The sequence below is a fragment of the Peromyscus maniculatus genome, chromosome 20, assembly GCF_049852395.1.
Source record: "Peromyscus maniculatus bairdii isolate BWxNUB_F1_BW_parent chromosome 20, HU_Pman_BW_mat_3.1, whole genome shotgun sequence".
NCBI classification, from domain to species: Eukaryota; Metazoa; Chordata; class Mammalia; order Rodentia; family Cricetidae; genus Peromyscus; species Peromyscus maniculatus.
In genome coordinates this window covers 5,875,563-5,896,492 of record NC_134871.1, presented here as the reverse complement: position 1 = coordinate 5,896,492, position 20,930 = coordinate 5,875,563, and positions in this window count along the sequence as shown.

The window sequence follows — 20,930 nt, the reverse complement described above, 5'->3', positions numbered from 1 at the left end:
AGTGAGCCTCGGTCGTGGGCAGACGCGCTGGCAAGGGGCTGTCCTGGAGTTCACAGCGCTGAAGGATGAGACTGGCTGCGGCAGTTTAGAGACTGGCTGACCGGACTGGGGCGGAGGGATCCCGGCCCCAGGGAGCCCCGGAGGCTTTCAGGGGACCTCGCTGAGGAGCCTGAGGACATTCACTGCCCAGTTCTGTTAAGGGCACCCAGACTAGGAAAGCATAGTAGGTTGGGATGCGGAGGGGACGCCTGACTCTAAGGAGGCGCAGGCATTCCATGCGACTGCAGACACTGGAGTTGGTGAGAGGGGGAATCTCACCAATTTAGGGGAAGCCCCCATGCCGCGTGGTGGCGGGGGATGGTCAGGGACTCACCAGACCTAAGGGAGTGAAGCTGGGACAAGCATGGAGGAGAGCTGTCCAGACTCTAGGAAACTCTCCAGGCCTGGGAAATCTCGCACCCACAACTAGCCGTGGGAAGCCCTCAAACTAGACCATCCTTGGGAATCCCATAGGAGGATTCTGCTCGGGTTGGGCTTCTGGAGGAAACCCTGCTGGCTGCGGACTCCAGATCCCAGGCAAGTGGAGGTGTGCATTGCATGCCAGCAAACAGACCCGCTCACGGGCCTGGCAGTCCCCGGACAGAAAAACCACCCGCGCAGACAGCACACCATGTCTACCTTGGTTCCGTGATGTGTTGAATAGCAGAGAACTGGAAAGCGCCCAAGTGTCCTCCGAAGGGTCAAGACATCAGCAGGCAATCGGGGCGGTGGTGGCACATGCCTTTAATCCCAGCACCTGGGAGGCAGAGGCAGGCGGATCTCTGTGAGCTCAAGGCCAGCCTGGGCTAGAGAGTGAGTTCCAGGACAGGCACTAAAACTACACAGAGAAACCCTGTCTCGAAAAATCAAAAAAAAAAAAAAAAAAGGGGGGGGGGGACAACCAGCAAAGACGGCCAATACAGGTCTGAGTATGGGCGACGTCCTCTGTAAAATAAATGGTAGCGAGGGTGGCTCCTTCATGTGTTAATGTTTGCTCACTAAATCTCAAAACAAAACCTACAATACTAAAGTCAATGAGTGAATCGTGGAGGGGTGGAAAACGTGTAATTCAGGGCAGTTTGAACGAGAATGGCCCCCAGAGACTCCTGTGCTTGAATGCTTGGTCCCCACTGGTGAACTGTTTAGGAAAGTTTGGGAGGTGAGGGGTTGTTGGAGGAGGTGACCATGCCCAGCCCAGTCTCGAAATCTCTGCCTCCGAGATGCAGGTAAGATGGAAGCTCTCAGCTACTGCACCATGCCTGCCTGCTGCCATGCCCTTCACCGTGATGGTCATGGATTAATCCTCTGCAACTGTAAGCAAGCCTCCAATTAAATGCTTTGGTAAGTTGCCTTGGTTAAGATGTCTTTTCACAGCAATACAGCAGTAACTAAGACAGAGTCCCACTCACTAGCAAAGACTGTAAGGGAGCTTTGGGTATGTGAGTGCATGCCCAGCAGCACTCCACACATGCTCCAGATGGAGCCTCTTGCTCTCTCTCTCTCTCTCTCTCTCTCTCTCTCTCTCTCTCTCTCTCTCTCTCTCTGTGTGTGTGTGTGTGTGTGTGTGTGCGCGTGCATTGAGTTCAGAATACAGGGTGGACAGTGTCTCACAGCCCACAGGATCCTAGGATTGGCTGGAAGTAAGTGAGCCACGTCTCAAGAGCCATAGGCTGACAAGGCTTTCTAGGCTATACCTTGTGGGATTCCAGAAACAAGCTTTTCCCACCTCCCACCTGTGTGCTGACTCCATCTGAGAATACCTGATTTCTCAATGGAGACTCTAAAGCCAGAAGGGCATGGACAGATGTGCTACAGACTCTAAGAGACCACAGATGCCACCAGCCCAGACTACCATATCCAGAAAAATATTCGGTAACAACAGATGGGAAAAGAAAGACATTCCACAATAAAACCAAATTTAAGAAGTATCAACCTACAAATTCAGCCCTACAGAAGGCACGAGAAGGAAAACTTCAATCTGAAGAGACCAACCATACCCGGGAAAACACAAGGAATAAATAATATCAGACCAGCAAATGAAAAGAAGAAGGGAGAAATCCACACCACAGTAGCAAAATGATGGGAATCAGTCCACATTGCTCATTGCTAACTCTCAACATCAATGGTATCAGTTCTCCAATAAAAAGACACAAACTCCCAGAACCCATTCAAAAACAGAATGCATCCTTTTGCTGCATCCAAGAAACACACTTTAATATCAAGGATAGACATCACATCAGGGAAAATGATGGAAAACGATATCCCAAGCAACTGGACCTAAGAAGCAAGTGGGTGTAAGTCTGACAAAATAGAGTTCAAACCGAAACTAATCAGAACAGGTAAGGAAGGACACATACTCCTCTAAGGAAAAATTCACCAAGGGGCTATTGCAATTCTTCTGGAAATGAAAATGAAAACAGCATACCCAAGCTTACGAGACCCCATGAAGATAGGTCTAGGAGGCAAGTTCTAAGTGCCTACATAAAAAAATTGGAGAAAGTTCATACTAGTTCATCTAGAACAAAAAGAAGAAACCATACCCCCAAAGGAGTAGATGGCAAGAAATAATTAAACTCAGTGCTGAAATAAATAAACTAGAAACAAGCAAAACAACACCAAGAATCAATGAAACAAAGAGTTGGTTCTTTGAGAAAATCAATAACATTGACAAACTCTTAGTCAAATGAACTAAAGGATGGAGAGAGAAGATCCAAATTAACAAAATTAGAGATGAAAAGGGGGGCATAAAAACAGCTACTCAGGCTGGAGAGATGGCTCAGCCGTTAAAGACTAGGCTCACAACCAAAAATATGAGAGTTCGGTTCCCAGCACCCACGGATGTCTCTCCAGCCAATTAAAATAAAATAAACAACAACAATAAAAACAGCTACTGAGAGCTGGGCAGTGGTGACGCACGCCTTTAATCCTAGCACTCGAGAGGCAGAGCCAGGTGGATCTCTGTGAGTTCGAGGCCAGCCTGGGCTACAGAGTGAGTTCCAGCACAGGCACCAAAACTACACAGAGAAACCCTGTCTCAACAAACAAACAAACAAACAAACAAACAAACAAACAAACAAAAACAGCTACTGAGGAAATCTAGAGAATGATAACAGCACAAACTGTTAAAAGCTGTATGCCAGCAAACTGGAAAAATCTAAAAGAAATGGATAATTTTCTCAATATATATCACCAAAGTTAAATAAATACCAGGAAACAATTTAAACAGACCTATACTCCTAGTGAAAAACAAACAATAATTCAAAGTCTCCCAACCAAAACCAAAACAAAACAATCTCCCAGGGCCAGGTGGTTTTGGAGCAGAAATCTATCAGATTTGCAAAGAAGAGTTCATGCCAATACTCCTCCAATTACTCCACAAAATAGAAACAGAAGGAACATTGCCCAGTTTGTTCGTTTCACAAGGCCACAGTTACCCTAATACCCAGACCACACAAAGACCAAACAAAGAAAGAATTGTAGATAAATTTCCCTTATGAACATAGACAAAAATATTCAATAAAATACTTGCAAACCTAACCCAAGAACACATCAAAATGATCATCCACCGTGCTCAAGTAAGTTTCATCCCTAGAGATGCAGGGATGGTTCAACATATGTAAATCGATAAATGTAGTCCATTATATAAACAGACTGAAAGATAAAAACCTTCCACAAAATCCAACACCCCTTCATGATAAAAGTCCTGGAGAGATTATGGATACTAGGAACACACCTTAACATAATAAAGGCAATTTACACCAAAGCCATGCCAACATTAACTTAAATGGAAAGAAACTCAACAGATTTAGCTGTACCACTCTTGGGTATATACCCAAAGGATGCTTCATCCTACTACAGAGACATTTGCTCAACTATGCTCATTCATGTTCAGCCATGTTCTATTCAAAATAGCCAGAAATTGGAAACAACCTAGATGTCTGTCAGTGGATGAATGGATAAAGAATATGTGGTACATTTACACAATGGAACACTACTCAGCCATTAAAATAATGAAATCATGAGGTTTACAGGTAAATGGATGTAACTAGGGAAAAAAACTCACCCTGAGTTATGTACTCAGATCCAGAAAAACAAATACAGTATGTATCTGCTTACATGTGAATGTTAGCTTTTAGGTCATTAATAAGCAAGCTACAAACCATATAACCACAGAGGTCAGTAGAGAATAAGGGACCGGGAGGTGGGGAAGGGTGGATCGCCCTAGGATGGAGAAATTGAATAGCTATGGATGGACTGGGGAGATAGGGCTGAATTGGGAGGATCAGACAGAGAAGAGGAGAGCAAGGGAAGGAAAATTCAAGGGACAGCTGATGCTAAGGGCCGTTTGGAGGGTCATATAGAAACCTCATATAGTAGAGTCTTCCTGTGATATATACATGCACCATCTACATGAAAGCCACCAGATAACACGGGAGACAGAGCCCCAACTGCAGGTCTTTTGTCATCAAATGAAGTTTGCAGTACCCAGATTGGGTTCCATCCAATCGAGTTGTTGTCCAAAGGGGTCCTATGGGAACCTGCAAACAACCCAGGCTATTTCCAAGGATATTGGTGGCTCTCCACACATTGATAGTCAAGCCCTGCTACTGAAGACAACACCTGCACACTTCATTGAACATGGAGAAATCGAGTTGGCCCTACCTAGAGCCTTCACCCCTACAGACTACTATTCACGGTACTAGAAGGTCCTCTGCATGCTACCCAAGGAGAAAGGCAAACACTAACCAAGCTACAGACCCTTCACTCTACAATGGTGACCTGCCTGCAAGGTATGCCAGGGCAGTGGTGCCATGAGGCTTATAGGAGCAACCAACCAATATATGATCTAAGTCCCACTCTATAAGATGGAATCCATACCAGTGCTGCTTGTGTGGACCAGAACCTGAGACTAGATAGGCTAGGGACTAGGGACAATAGGGGAAATTCAATTACCACTGTTCTGCTAAAGGAATTTAGCAGTAAAATGACTCCTAACAATATTTTGCTATACTCATAGACCTGGGCCTTGCTCAGCCATCATCAGAGAAGCCTCTTCCTGCAGCAGATGGGAACAAATACAGAGACCCACAGCCAAAAAATATGCAGAGTGAGAGACCTTAGAACACTAAGCCCTAAAAGGGATGTCTCCATTAAATCCCTCCCATCACAGCTTAGGGAAGCCTGCAGAAGGAGAGATGGAAAGAGCGTAAGAGCCAGAGAGGGTGGAGGATGCCAAGGAATCAAGGGTATATAGTCATATGAACTCAAAGAGACTGGGGCAGCGTGCATAGGGCCTGTATAGGTCTGCACCAGATGGGATCCAAGAGCTCGAATGAACACACACCTTCATTCCTAACCTAGAAACTATCTCCAATTGATAACCTAGCAAATGAAGTTAGTTTTCTCCAAGAGAGTCTCACTGGGGGAACAAAGCACTTTGTATTATTATTATTATTATTATTATTATTATTATTATTATTATTTTGGTTTTTGGAGACAGGATTTCTCAGCGTAGTTTTGGTGCATATCCTGGATCTCGCTCTGTAGATGAGGCTGGCCTCAAACTCATAGAGATCTGCCTGGCTTTGCCTTGTGAGTGATGGGATTAAAGGCATGTACCACCACCACCCGGTAAAAATTAAGCATTATTTTTTTTATTTATTTCCTTATTATATACAGTGTTCCACCTACATGTATGTCTACATGCCAGAACAGGGCACCAGATCCCATTAGAGATGGTTGTGAGCCACCATGTGGTTGCTGGGAATTGAACTCAGGACCTTTGACAGAGCAGCCTATGCTCTTAACTTCTGAGCCCTCTCTCTAGCCCAAAGCACTCTTAAGGTCAGGCCCCACGCTCAGCAGTGGTTGGGCCAACAGGAAAGGAACTCAACAGCATCTTTGTAGGTTCTCTGTCACACAATGTTAAGTCATGTAGGGGTCCACAGAGGCTCCCTAGTAAGGCCTTACTCAAGGTCAGAAAGTCTGAGCTTTCTGACTGGGGTTCTGACAGGGCTGCATAATAGGATGATTTGGCCAAAGATGTTGTTACCAAGTGTTTTGAAGGGTCTACACTTATTGTTACTATATACCTAGACCTTGAAGGGGGGGTGTCTTTTGCCCCTCCTCTTGCTGATGTATAAAAAGCCCATCATGAATAAACTCGGGGTGACGGGTTATTGACCCAGGGCCCTCCCGAAGCTATCCTGTGTCTCTGTCTCTGTCAATATTTCTTCCTATTATTTCTCAGTTCTTCACTCCTCCCTCTAAGAACCCTTTGACAGGTTAGGGCTGGACCCCAAGGAAGTCAAGCATTTTTATTTTTATTTTATTTTATTTTGCCATACAGGTCCTTTGTGTCTATATTATAGCTTTCAGTTTTGTGTTTTTATGTGCTTCTTCTGTGTACTCACACAAGCATCTCTGCATCTATATGTGTTTCTTGTGCTTTTTCTGCCTCTCTTTTTCTTGTTTGGTTATTTTATCCTATTCCAATTTGTTCTTGTTTTATCTTACTGTATTTTATTATTATTCCTTAGATGCCTGTTTGTTTTCTAAGGGGAGACAAAAAAAGTGTGGATCTGAGTGGGAGGGGAGGTAGGGAAGAACTGAAAGGGGTAGGGGGTCAGAATCAGAATAGATTGTATGAAAAAAATGTTTTCAATAAAAGAAAACAAAAACAAAAATAAATTTTATTTATTTGTTTAATGTTGGTTTTTTTTTTTAGACAAGCTCTGTGTTACAGCTCTGGCTATCCTGGAACTTGCTTAGTCAACCAGACTGGCCTTGAACTCACCAGGATCCTCCTGCCTCTGCCTCCTGAGTGCTGGGATTAAAAGCATGCACCACCACTGCCCGGCAATAAAATTTTTTGTTAACACATTTTTATTTATTATGCAAAAGTTGTGTTTCATTGTGGCATTTTCATTGTCATTATATATAAATGCATCATCAAAATTTGTAAATACATTTATAGATTTAAAGAATGAATATTAAATGAACAACAAAAAATGAATCAGAAACAAATATCTGTGAGACAAATGTGTCTTCTTAACTCCCATTTAATTGGATGTCTGACCAGCTCTGGGAGGATGGGGTCTGCACGGCTCTATTCCTGCTTCTCAGATTTACATATGTACAAGATGGGAAACTTTGTGCCCACGAAGAAGTCACAAAGGACAGAGAGAATTCTGTCTCCATCTAAAACTGAAACTCTACCCTAACTACACAGTCAGTCCCCAGAGTCACTAACGGAGCCTTACTTTCCCCAATCCACCAGCTCAGACGGGTCCTTGTTCAGTTTGGAACTGCAGTCTGTAATAATGAATCACTTTCTCCACCAGTGCTTTCCAGATGCTGTTTATTTGTAGTTTTGGAGATTTCACAGCCGCAGTGTGGGAGGTGGTGGGGTGAAAGGGCAGGTCAGTGTAGATGTAACCAACTGTCTTATTAAATAAGAAACACAGAGCCAATACAGAGATGAAAGCCAAGAGGTCAGAGCAATAGCTAAGAGCTAAAAACCTTACCCTTCACTGTCGCTGTTGTCCTACCTCTCTGAAAGAGACCTACTTCCTGTGTCTGTCTTTTTTTTTTTTTTTTATCGAGTTTCTGTTCTGCCTCCTCATTGGTTGTAAACCCAACCACATGACCTCCTCATCACTGCCTGTCTGTATAGACCTCCAGGTCTTCTATGGTTGGTATTGAGATTAAAGGCGAGTGTCTCCAATGCTGGCTGTGCCAGATCTACCTAGCTCTGCCTACCAAGTGCTGGGATTAAAGGCGTGCACCACCACCCCACAGCTTTCGCTATGGCTTGCTAATAGCTCTGACCCCAGGGCAACTTTATTTATTAACATACAAATCACATTTCAGTACAAATAAAATATCACTATAGGTCAGAACGAGTACTTACTTATCTGATGCCCCTTACCCAGCATCTGTCTCCAGCTGGTCAGATTTAGGAATGTTATATCCCTGGGAGGGCCAACAAATGTCCCATCCATGTGGCATTTGATGGAATTTAGATTTGATCTGACGAATAGCAGACTGTTGTCAGCCCATTTCACTGTGTGTGTGTGTGTGTGTGTGTGTGTGTGTGTATCTGTGTGTGTCTGTGTCTCTATGTGTGTGTGTGTGTGCGTGTGTATATGTGTGTGTCTCTCTCTGTGTGTGTATGTGTATGTGTCTGTGTGTGCATGTGTGTCTGTGTGTCTCTTTTTCTGTGTGTGTGTGTGTGTGTGTGGCTGTGTGTGTGTGTGTGTGTGTGTGTGTGTCTGTGTCTGTGTCTGTGTGTCTGTGTGTGCTGGGATGAGTTGGGCCCAAGGCTGGCTAGGCAGGGTAACTTAATGGAAAGCTATTAATGATTCCTCGATAGACCCACGCAGGGAGACCATCTGAGAAACACAGGCAACATCCCAATGAGATAATAAAAACACACTGGAAGTTGACTGCAGAGATGAAGAGGAAGAACTAAGTGGAGACACAGTCCACAGGATCCTCCAGCCCTGGGCTCTGGCTCATCGTCAAGAGATGCCAAGAGTCATTGCAGACAGAATGAGCCCAGAAATGTCCTGGCATCCTCTCTGAGGAGAATAGGGAAGAAAGACCTGTTTGTTCTGGTCTTGTATATTTTGTATTACACAGATGAAATGTACTAATTATGAGGGACTGAAGAGATGGCTCAGTGGTTAAGAGCACTGACAGCTCTTCTAGAGGACCCAGGTTTGGTTCCCAGCACCCACATGGCAGCTCACAGCTGTCTGTAATTCCAAGATCTGAAATACATGCAGACAAGACACGAATGCACATAAAATAAAAATTATAAAGGCCGGGCAGTGGTGGTACATGCCTTTAATCCCATCACTGGGAAGGCAGAGGCAGGCGGATCTCTGTGAGTTCGAGGCCAGCCTGATCTACAAAGCGAGTTCCAGGACAGGCTCCAAAGCTACACAGAGAAACCTTGTCCCCCAAAAAAAGGACTAATTATGAAATAGATACATACATACAAACTGTATGAGTCAGCTGTGACCACACACTGCCACTTAATGAATCACCCCAACTTCGGCAAGCTTGATGTTTTCTAAAAACAGTTGCACTGAGATACAGTTTCCACACACAATTCACCTAAAGTATACAGTTCAATGAGTGTTGCACAAGTCGAGATAGAAAGACAAGAGAGGATGGATACATAGAGTGAAAAGCATGGAATCTTACCTGCCTTTTCCTGCTCACAGAGCCAGGAGTCTTTGCTAAAACCAAAACTTCCCACAGAGACAGTGCAAGATGCCTCCGGGATGTCAGAGACAACAGGTATGTGCTTCCTTCTGCCCAAACGATCTATGACCTTGAGTCTTAAGCCCCTCCCACTCCTAATGTACACAATGCCTCTCATAAATATACCTCATAGTTTTGTTTACCAAAGGAAGTTCTTACAATTTTAAACCTTGATGTCAATTTCACCCCGTTAACAATGTCATTTAAAAAGCCACAGGATCACATAGACGGCCATTGTAAAGCCAATCCCAGAAGTGACTGTCCCTCGGAAGCCCATGCCCTCATGTGGGTATGTCTTCTCTTTCCCTAAGTTAAAATATTGTTGAAAAATTCCAACTCTGCTTTATACCGCTTTCCCTGAAATTATCTTTTGCTGTGAAACCGAGAGTCCTGATTTTACCCAAGTCCAGATCTCTAAGGAGGAAGGGAACTTCTCAGGCCAGGGGTGGCAGAGTGAAGCTATGTCCCCGTCTCTTACATTACATATTATGTAGGTGTCACAAATCCATGTCACAAGATTTACCATCTTAACCACTTCACATGTAAAATTCAGTAGCATGAAGTACGTTCACCATGTTGTGAAACCAACATTGCTGTTCTTGTTCATTTTGAGGCAAAGTGTCATGTAGCCCAGGCTGGCCTTGAATTTGTTAGGTAGCCAAGGATGACCTTGAACTTCTGATCCCCCTGCCTCCACCCCCAACTACTGGGATTACAGGCCTGTAACAATGTGCCCCATTTTATGTGGTGCCTCAGATCAAACCTAGGGCTTTGAGTATATTAGGCAGGTGCTCTACCAACTTAGGTATGTCCCCGGTCAGTCCCTGTGTTTCCAAAACTTTCATCATCTCAAACAGAAGCCCTGTCCTTTAAGCAATATCTCCCCATTCCCACTTTTCAGTCCCGAATGTCCTTTCTACCTCTATGAACTCACCTGGGTCTTTGGTACGCAGAGACAGGTGGTAGGTGTCCCGTGCCTGATTTAGTCACTGAACACCAGCAGGCAAGCAGTCTTTTCTTGCTTACAGGTCTGTGGTGCTACCCAGCTCCAGGCTGAGGCTGGGTCTCTCCATGGACCAGCTGTTTTCTAAGCAGGTGTGTCCAACCCATGGCCCCTGGCTTGAAGAGGCAAGGATCGCTATGCAAGTGGCCCAACACAAATTTGTAAACTTACTTAAAGCATGAAATGCCTGTGCATTTTTTCCCTTGTAATTTAGTTGTGTAGTTCTCAAATGTGAACTTTGTAGATGACAACATAGTGTCCCAAAGTCAAAAGGGCTGCTGGTTCACAAATAATGACACAGAGACTCTTTTGTTTGTTTGTTTGTTTGTTTGTTTGTTTGTTTTTCAAGATAGGGCTTCTCTGTGTAGCTTTGGAGCCTGTCCTGGATCTCGCTCTATAGCCCAGGCTAGCCTCAAACTCACAGAAATCTGCCTGCCTCTGCCTCTGGAGTGCTAGGATTAAAGAAGTGGGCCACCACTACCCGGCCCGAGACTTATTAATTATGAAAGCTCAGCTTTAGTTTAGGCTTGTCCTATTAGCTCTTATAACTTAAATTAGCCCATATTTTTATTAATCGACATTCTACCATGTGGCTGTTACCTCTCTCCCATTCTGTGTGTCTGACTTGTTCCATAGCATCTCCTCTGCACCCCGATTATCTCCTCCTACTTCTTCTTTCTGCCTGAAAGTCCCACCTATACCTCCTGCCTAGCTATTGGCCATTCAGCTCTTTATTAAACCAACCATAGGCAATATATTTTCACAGCGTACAAATAATCCCACAACAGGGCATATTCTTCTTAAACAGTAGCAGGAGCCCAAGAGACCATATCATGCTAGGTAAGTGCACAGAAAACCTGTGCTCCTAGCTTGTCCAGTAAAATTCCACTGGCCTAGTAGGGCCCGGTGGAACAGGCTTATAAGTCTCAGGTACATTGGAAACTGAAGGAGGAAGGTTGTAGAGGTAACTGCCTTATTAAATAATAGAAACATAGAGCCAAATGCAGAGTTAAAAGCCCAAGAGGTCAGAGCAGTAATAAGAGCTAAGACTTAAAACCGCCTTCTCACCCTTCCTGCCACTGCTGTCCTTCCCCTCAGCAAGAGAGCTACTTCCTGTGTATCTGTCTTTTTATTGACTTTCTGTAGATGTAACCAACCATCTTATTAAATAAGAAACACAGAACTAATGGATTGTTGTCACGTTGGGCGCCAGATGTAGATGTAACCAACCGTCTTATTAAATAAGAAACACAGAACCAATGTAAAAGAGAAAGCCGAGAGGTCAGAGCTCAGAGCTAAAATCTTACCCTTCCTCCTTCGAGCTCCTAGCTTCCCGAAAGAGACCTATTTCCTGTGTGTAAGTCTTTTCATAGTCTTTTGTTCTGCCTTCTCATTGGTTGTAAACCCAAGCACGTGACTGCCTCGTCACTGTATGTACAGCCCCCCAGGTCTTAAAGGCATATGTCTCCAATGCTGGCTATATTCCTGAACACACAGAGATCTACCTAGCTCTTCTACCAAGTGCTGGGATTAAAGGTGTGTGCCACCACTGCCACACTCTTGCTATGGCTCTAATAGCTCTGACCCCAGGGCAACTTTATTTATTAACATACAATCAAAATCACATTTCAGTACAATTAGAATACCACCACAACTTTCTGTTCTGCCTTCTCATTAGTTGTAAACCCAACCACATGACCTCCTCGTCACTGCCTATCTATACAGACCACCAAGTCTTCTATGGTTGGTATTGAGATTAAAGGCTTGTGTCTCCATGCTGGCTGTATCCTTGAACACACAGAGATCTGCCTGTCATGTGATGAGGATTAAAGGTATGTGCCACCACAACCTGGCTTCTGCTATGGCTTGCTATTAGCTCTGACCCCCAGGCAACTTTATTTATTAACATACAAATAAAATCACATTTCAGTACAAATAAAATATCACCATAGAAGGTCACAGGTTCAAGGCCTGCCTGGGTTACAAAGTGAGTTTAAGGTTATCTTGGGTAATTTAGTGAGCCCTGTCTCAAAATAGAAAATGTTTTTTTTTTTTTTTGGTTTTTTTTTTTTTTTTTTTTTTTGGTTTTTTCGAGACAGGGTTTCTCTGCGTAGTTTTGCGCCTTTCCTGGAGCTCACTTGGTAGCCCAGGCTGGCCTCGAACTCACAGCGATCCGCCTGCCTCTGCCTCCCGAGTGCTGGGATTAAAGGCGTGCGCCACCACCGCCCGGCTCAAAATAGAAAATGTAAAGAAGACTAGGGATATAACTCAGTGGTAGAGCATCTACCTGTCTACCAAATATGAACGAGGTCCTGGGTTCAAGCAAATCACATGACCAAGTTCAAAGCCATTGAGTCAGGGAACCACATTCAATCTGAGAGAGAGGGTGGGAGAGGAACTCTGGAGACATAGTTCCAAGACAAGAGAAGGAGGAAGGACGTGAGAATAGCAGGGTCACCTAACCTGCACATCCATATGTGAGTGAATAGTTCCCTCTGTCCATCCTTATGAATGGAAGCAGAGTCCTCCCACAAAAGTGGAAATTAACACGTGGGGTTTAGGTACTATTCTTATTTCCACTTAACAGTAAGCTGGGACTCCTTCTTTGGTGTCTTAGTCAGGGATCTCTAGAGGATAAAGGGGATTTGCTAGAGTGGCTTACAGGCTGTGGTCCAGCTAATCCAATGATGGCTGTCTACCACGGAAGATCCAAGAATCCAGTAATTCAGTCTATGAGGCTGGACGTCTCAGCTGGTCTTCAGTACACGCTAAAATCCCGAAGAAGTAGGCTCTAATGCCAGTGAAGGAATGGGCTTGCCAGTGAGACTGAGAGCAAGCAGGCCAAAGAGTGAAAGCTCCCTTCTCCCGTGCCTTTTATATAGGCTGCTAGAAGCAAAATGTGGGGCCCAGATGAAAGGTGTATTTTCCCACCTCAAAAGATCTGGATTAAAGGCATGTCTTCTGACTTCAAATGATTTAATTAGGAAACAATCCCACAGGTGCACCCAGCCACTTGGGTTTTTGTTAATTCCGGATGCAGTCAAGTTGACAACCAATAACAGCCAGCTCACCTGGTGGCACACGCAGCTCTCACTTGATCTTTGTAACTGCCTCGAGTGTCTATAAGAGACCAGGACGACCTTGGCACACACAGAGGAAGACCCAGTGAGGATGGAGGAGGAGGAAGACAGCCATCTGTCCACATCCCATAAGAGGGACCCAGGAAGAAACAAACTCCAAAGATACTTTAATCTGGGCCATTCAGCCTCCAACTCAGTGAGAGAATAAGCTTCAGTTGTTCATGCTACCCTCTCTGGGGGCCTTTGTGACGGTGGCTCTAGGGCCACAGGAAGGTCTTCTAATTCCAGAAGATCTCATTTTCATTAGCAACAAACACAGCAGAAATGTGGATGCTCTTGGGCATATGCATTGATGTGCTGGACAATGGGAGAACGTGTGGGCAGATTAAAATACAAATTGGTTCTTTCCTATCCTCTCACCCCTAGGAGGATTTTTTATCTACTCAAAGGCTGAGACCAGGAGCTCAGATGGTATGAGCCACTGAGACATTTAACCCCTCACCTCTCTCTGTACCTCTGTCCCACCCACAGCTCGTTGTCTCCAGCTTTTTGATGGGGATCCTGACTAGCTTAAGAGCCACCTCTAGCCTGGCCTTGGTCTTTCCTCATATAGTTCCCGGTAGCGACTGCTCGGCTGGAGCGAAGACAGGGACATTGGCTCCCGCCCTCTGCTCACTAGGACTCCCGCCTCTTTCCCAGTGACCTCTGTTTAATCTAAGACTAAACAGAGGGCCGAAGATGGAGGAAGGGGCTGAAATTGTGCTATGGTCCTCTGAGATACATAAAGGTCCCACGGCCGGTGTCTTACAGCGAGGGGGGGGGGTGCACCCTCCTGGCTAGCCTTGGGTAGGCTCCCATGAGTCTCTCTCATCTTATTGGTCTGGCTGTAACAGGACCAAGGGAAGGGGGCAGCCATGTATGCAAGAAGGAGCAGAGGCTTGGAGACAAGGCCGTGAGGAGGCAGACTGCCCGGAAACAGACAGCAGTTCCTCTGCCATGTGTCCAGGGCATCAGAAGGTCACAGTCCTCCCAGTCCGGGTTCTGCTTGATGAATGGACAGCCAGGCGGGAGGCAGCATGCTGTTACCTGCAGAGTCCAACAGTCGTCAGCCTGACAGAGGAGGAGGCAGCCTCACCCCTGCTGTCAGCCAGATGTCCCCAAAGGCGCTCCACAGGCTCCACATGGCTAGAGTAGCCATGACTAAGGCTCCATTGATTTTGACCACGTCCTGCCAAAGCCTCAGGGCTCCACCGCCCATGGGTGGAGCCACATTCTCAGGGACCTCAGGTCTGCCCTCCATGGCTCATCTCACCTCACCCCACAGCCAGACATCCTCCCTTATCCCCACTGGCCACTCCTGAGGCTTCTGCCCTTGAGCTAGGTGGAGTCACTCTGTGCTCTCACAGACCCTGTCCTCCCCTGACCTTGACATTCACCCTGACTTTCAGACCTCCAGGCTTGGCTGCAAAGATATCTTTGCTTTCTTACATTCTTTTATACCTATCCTCTGTCTCTCTGTCTGTCTCTCTGTCTCTCTGTGTGTCTCTCTCTTTGTTTCTCTCTCTCTCTCTCTCTCTCTCTCTCTCTCTCTCTCTCTCTCTCTCTCTCTCTCTCTCTCTCTCTGTGTGTGTGTGAAGAAGTCATACTTCTTTCACCTTGAGAATCCAAGCGATGAACTCAGGTCATCCAGCTTTGTGACAATTGTCTTTTACCATATGCGTGATCCATCCTGCTGCCTGGTTTCAGGTTTTCGTTTTCTTTTTCTTCCTTCCTTTCTTCTTCTTTTTTTTTTTTTCAAGACAAGGTTTCTCAGTGTAGCCTTGGTTGTCATGAAACTCCCTTTGTAGACCAGGTTTGCCCTCGAACTCACAGAGATCCGCCTGCCTCTGCCTCTCAAGTGCTGGGATTAAAGGCACGCACCACCACCACCCGGCTCTTCATGGTTTCTTAACTACTGTCTTTGCTGGCAGTGGAGCATGCTGTGCCTCTGTGGGGACTGGGAACACTTGAGGGGTTGAGGATTGACTGCAAGAGACATTTCCTTGCTGCAGAGACAGGCCTTCCTGGAAGTCAGGGCACGTTCATTTCCCTGCCTACAAGTTCCTGTGATTGAAGATGTACAAGGTTGCACCCTGGGACTTTTTTATCCAACTGGACCTTTCCACTAATTATCCGGGAGCAGACTCATATTCCCTGTCTATTCTCCATGTACCGGATGGGCAGACAGTAAGGACTCCTAGCCAGAGAAGAAAGGGTTACAGGCTCACCTGGCGGGACCCTCCCACTCCACACCCACTGCCAGGTGAGACAGGTGGGGGTGAGGGTGGGTGTAGCAGCCCTGGGGCCCAAAGCTGAGCCTGCTCCTTCCAAACTCAGACCCAGAACAAAGTAGAAGTTCTGCTCCAGGTCCAGCCCATATAACAGCAGTGGCGGAGGGCAGTGTCTCCCACACAGAGGGCAGTGTCTCCCACACAGAGCCACGGGGGGCCCCAGTTCCCAGAGCTAATGGGTGTGTGGCTTTGACATGCCAGCTCACAGGGCTGGGCTGCCCAAGCCCCGTTCCTTTTCATTCTTATCAGCGAAATCGGCTCCCCGACCTTCCTTCAAATGTAATGTTGTGCCTGAATTGCACAACTCTCCTTGACAGAGTTGCCTCCTCTGGCTTAGCGGCCTTCCATTAACTTACTCAACAGTCAGAGAGAAAGTCTATTCACAGAGTGCCTCTTACTAGAAGGTGGGGGACCCAGCGGACATTTATTCTCCTTTGCCTTTCCCAGAACCACAGCACACTGGCATCCCACACCTGCAGCAGGCGTTCGTGGAAGGACTAACATGATGCTTACAACCCTGAGCCTGTAAGTCCTACTGCGTAACTAGATCTTTATTTCTGCTCAGCACACACACACACACACACACACACACACACACACACACACACACACACACACACCACGGAACCCAGTAAAACATCAAAAAGCACATTTAAAAAGCAAAAACAAACAACCCACGAGGGGCCAAGAGAAAGACCACAGAAGAATGGCAAGGGCCACTAGCTCGGTATCTTCGATGGTATTTTCTTTCCTTCTGTTGTGGACAAAGGAATCCATGTTTGTATTTTGTTGTGTCTGCAAACTGTATAACTGTGCTCACCAGCAACACAAGATGCTATTCTTAACATGTATACACTGGAACAGGGGAGGTGACTCACTGGGTGAAATGTTTTCTGTGCATGCCCGAGGACCCGAGTTCAGACCTCCAGTGTCATGTAAAAAGCCAATTGTGGTGGCATGCATCTATAGGCCTTGCGCCGGGGGAGTGGAGGCCGGCAGATCTCAGGGGCTTGATGACCAGCCAGGATGGCTGAATCAGAGAGTTCCAAGCTCAGAGAGACCTTGAAGAAAAGATGGAGAAGAAATTGAGGAATCTATCCTGTCATTAATCTCTGGCCCCCACACACTCAGCAAGTGTGCACAGACTTGAATATCTACACCCCTGCACACACACACACACACACACACACACATACACACACACAAGCTGATGCCTGAGTAACATGGTGCAACCAAAGTCTCATTCATTGCCAATGGGCATACAGAATAGTTCAGACTTTACAAGACAGCAGTTTTTTTACAAAGTTATAAGAATATCTACCGGGGAACTTAGAAATATTGTCCTAGATAGTTACCTGGTTTATATAAGCTTTGTTTATATGAAAATCTGCTTATGATTATTTATAGCAACTTTCTTCTTAAACACTTTCTCATGACAAATAACCCAATGTCCTTTCACTAGGAAGTGGATAAACACACTATGGTATATCTACACAATGAAATACTATACAGCAATAAAAATTAGCTAGTTTACTGATGCACAGAATGGGCGAACCACAGTGCCTTTTGCTAAGCAAGAAAAAAAAAGCCAGAAGCCAGATTCAGAAGTCTAAGCCTGGGTGCTTCTATTTATGAGACATTCAAGGACAAGCAAAGTGTTTTAGGGACAGATCCCTGATTGGTGGTTTCCCAGGGCTGAGGGAGGGGTCAGCTCTGATGTTGGAAGGACACCCAGAGGTTTTAGTGGTGACGAGAATGTTGTTTGGTTATGGTGGTGGTTACATGGCGGTGGGTCTCAGAACTGAGAGCGGCGCATTCACGAAGATGCATTTTAGTGCATGTAAGTGATAGCTTAATTTTTAAAAAGCTCCTTGGTATTTGCTAAGGAAAAGTAGGGGCTTCTGTGGTCTTTAGTCATGTCAGAAATCTCAAGCAATGGATCTGAAGTCAAAGGTGGGAAACAAACAGCCACTTACCTTGCAGTGGGGGCTCTGGAAATGGCTCTGGGATTTTGTAAGGTGCTAAAGATGGGACCAGTGGGGACCAACCTGGAGGGAGGTCTCCCTGAAAAGCAAATGGAGAAGGTTCTGTGGGTAAGTGGGGTTTGGGGCACCTGGCAGGACCCACCCCACCCCCTGAGACACTTCTCTTTCCCACCCACTGCCTTGGCCTCCAGCAGACACAGCTTGGAGAACACCTCACCCTGCCCTGCCTTCGCTGATCTGATTTTATGCAGAAAGCATTGATAGGTGTTGACAGGGAACGATTTGCCTGTCTAATTAATACGCCAACTAATTTTCAATTTAACTGCACATCTCGGGTCACTGGGTAACAAGACTGTATGATTCTCTCACTGCAGCAGACCTTGATGAGAAGTGGCAGGGAAGGTACTGCTCCCCCAGAACCCAGCCCCAGCTCTAGATCTTCCCATCGGGTACACAAGCCCGCCCTGGACCCCAGGAGACCCTATCCACACCAGCCACCTTCTCAATCGGGGTCTCTTAACCATTTACTGTTCCTGATAGACTTAATGCCTACTTTGTGCTAATCCCTAACCGGTGGGGGTGGGGGGTGCCAAGAAGCCAAGACATGTTTTGCCTGCCACCACTGCCACCACAAATTTCTCAGGCTCCCAGGGAGGATTCTCACTTGAACGGGTAATTACAAAAACAGGTGTGGTTAAAATTACGCCTGTAACCTCAGCATTCCGGCGGCTGTCACAGGAGGGTCACTACGGGTTTAAACCAGCATGAACTGCATCCTGAGTTCCAGGCCAGCCTGGACTAGAGAGTGAGTGAGACCTTGTCTCCAACACACACACACACACACACACACACATACACACACACACACACACACACACACTCTAACAATTACAGAATCTGGTCTCAGGGAGGAACGAGAGCTTCAGAGAGAAACACAGTCCGGATTCTGCTACTGGGGCTTAAGGAACTTAATCTCCCCATGCCTCGGTTTCTCGGTTTCTTTCTCTGGAAAACATTTCGTCTACTGTCCTGTTACCCAGTTGTCATGTAGATTAACTCATATTTTGGGGCTGGGAGGGAGGAGTCTGTCCCAATGAATTCCCTGGTCCCCTATAAACTACACTGGGAAATTAGTTCCCAGCTCAATCAGGAAAGAGCTCTGTGATCAACTAGTGATGTCTGCCAAGGGTACAGGGATGGGGGCGTGAGTGATGGGTACCAATATTCATGTCTGCTGACTCTTCTGGTGGATTTCACTTGAATCTCTGGGATCTGTGAAGATCAGGAGAAGCTGTCTTGGGGACTGGAGAAGGGCTCTGAAGAGGTTAGGTTCCAGTCAAAGATTCTTCTCATCATTTTTTTTAAGAGCTTCTTTGTGGGGAAATAGGGGAAAAAATGGTGCCTATAGGTCATAAAGATCTCTCTCAAGGGAGGCACTCAATCATTTATCAAGCTAAAACAGAGTTGAGTCCAGATGAGAGGACACCCACATACTGTTGTTGGTTGTTTTTGTCTTTGATCTTTTGGAGGCACCCACCACCCAGATCCCAAGTAAATCACGGCACGGAGGCTTATTATTACTTATGAAGGCCCGACCTTAGCTTGGTTTGTTTCTAGCCAGCACTTCTTAACTTAATTTAGCCTGTCTACCTTTTGCCTCTGGTCTTTTTCCTTTTCTTACTTCTGTATACCTTACTTTCTTTCTTACTTACTCCGTGGCTGGTGGGGTGGCTGAGTGCCTGGCCCCTAGGGTCCTCATCTCCTTTTCTTGCTCTTTCTCCTGCCTCGCTATTGATAGTTCAGCTCTTTATTAGACCATCAGGTGTTTTAGACAGGCAATGTAACGCAGCTTCACAGACTTAAACAAACACAACATAAACAAATGCAACACATCTTTGCATCATTAATCAAATGTTCCACAGCATAAACAAAAGGAACACACCTTAAACTAATATTCTACAACAACATACTTCTTTCTTTCTGCCCTTCTCGCCCTCCGGGGATGATGAGAGAATCTGCAGAGCCACCTCTTCACTGGGCTCTGTCACCTCTTCACTGGGCTCTGCCACCTCTTAGCTGCACGATCTTGGGCCAGCTACTCAGCCTTTCTGGTCCTTGGTTTCCTCTTCTGTGTTCTGAAGCCCAGCCACTTGTCTGGCCCTCAACATTAGATGGCCGGCTTGCCTAAGTACTCCGTGATTACCAAGGATGGAAGAGGCCCCGTGGGGTCATTTTAGACAGTCTCCAGTTGAAGGGGTGCACATAATACCCCTTGGCACGAATGGCAAATTCCAAGGGCTCATGCCCTCTGCCCTGGGTCTGTCTCACTAGAAGGGGGACTCAGATAATGGCGGGAGAGGGTACAAGTGGGACCCGGGAACCAGAAAGAGGGAGGAGGCTGTGGGAGCGGGAAGCAGTCCACTTCCAGGAGCAGGAAGGGAGAGGGCAGAAAGCCAAGGAGGGATTAGTGGCTTTGTCCTGCGGGAACAGGGACTTCGGGAGGAGGGAAGATGAGACAAAGGGAGACGTGTCTGAAACTGTGAATTGGATTCTTTCGTTGTCGGTCCTAAGAGGGAAGAAATCCCTTTTAAAGATCGCTTCTCTTGTCTTTGGATCGGACTTTAAACATGTGACTGTCCTACTGGATCAAGCCACCTGGGCCACTTTTCTCAGGGCCTGGAAGCCTGGGTCTGTCTTCCCCCTGAGAATAGCAATGCCCCAGAGGTATCAGCTCTTCCCGGGTTCTGGCTCCTGGACAAACGCACGGTTGCAGTTTCCTGGCACAGGTCCTGAGCAGGCATTGCCAGAGCCTGGCTCTAGTCCTCTGGTGCCACCCTCCCACAGTTACATTTTCCTGTGACACACCTGCCACTTTGTCGCCACGGGGCTGCCCTGAGTGCGCTCTCAGGCAGGCCAGGTGCTGGGGTAAACCCCGGCATGGGAGGCCCTCCATCACTGCTAGATGATGGGCTGCCAGCTAAAACACCTCAGAGCTCTCAGCCTCCAGGTAGGAAAGCTGAGGTGTGACCCTATCTTCACACAGAGAGAACTGAGCCCCTGAGGTGTTCTGTCGTGTCCCCGAACCCCAGATGGCCGCCACAGTGGCCTACAAGTTAGCCTGCCCAGGACAAGTGTCCTTCCCCGCTGCTCAGCTCCCCATGTCCCTCCCGACATTTGCTCTCTGGAGTCCCCTTCCAAGACACCTGTGCTCAAGCCCTCA